Source organism: Sinocyclocheilus grahami, unplaced genomic scaffold, assembly GCF_001515645.1.
Source record: "Sinocyclocheilus grahami isolate Dianchi unplaced genomic scaffold, SAMN03320097.WGS_v1.1 scaffold4889.1, whole genome shotgun sequence".
NCBI lineage: Eukaryota > Metazoa > Chordata > Actinopteri > Cypriniformes > Cyprinidae > Sinocyclocheilus > Sinocyclocheilus grahami.
The window spans coordinates 12,958-13,296 of record NW_015509730.1 but is presented as its reverse complement, the minus strand read 5'-3'; positions in this window follow the sequence as shown (position 1 = coordinate 13,296).

Genomic DNA, 339 nt, shown 5'->3' with positions numbered 1-339 from the left:
TTAAAACCGGTACCTAGAGAGTATATACAGTATACTTCAAAAGTTTCAAATCTGTAAGAATTTTAATGTTTTTTTAAGAAGTTTTTTTATGCTCAAGGCTGTATCTATTTGATCAAATATACAGAATTTTTTTTGTGAGTGAAATAATATACTTTAAAATCTAATGCATTCAATCTAGTGAAGCATCATTACTCTAGTCTTCAGTGTCACGAGATCCTTCAGAAATCATTCTAATATGCTGATTTATAATGAATGTTGGAAACCGTTGTGCTGCTTAATATTTTTGGGGCCTGTGATACTTTTGTACCACAGGATTCTTTGATAAATAAAAAGTTAAAA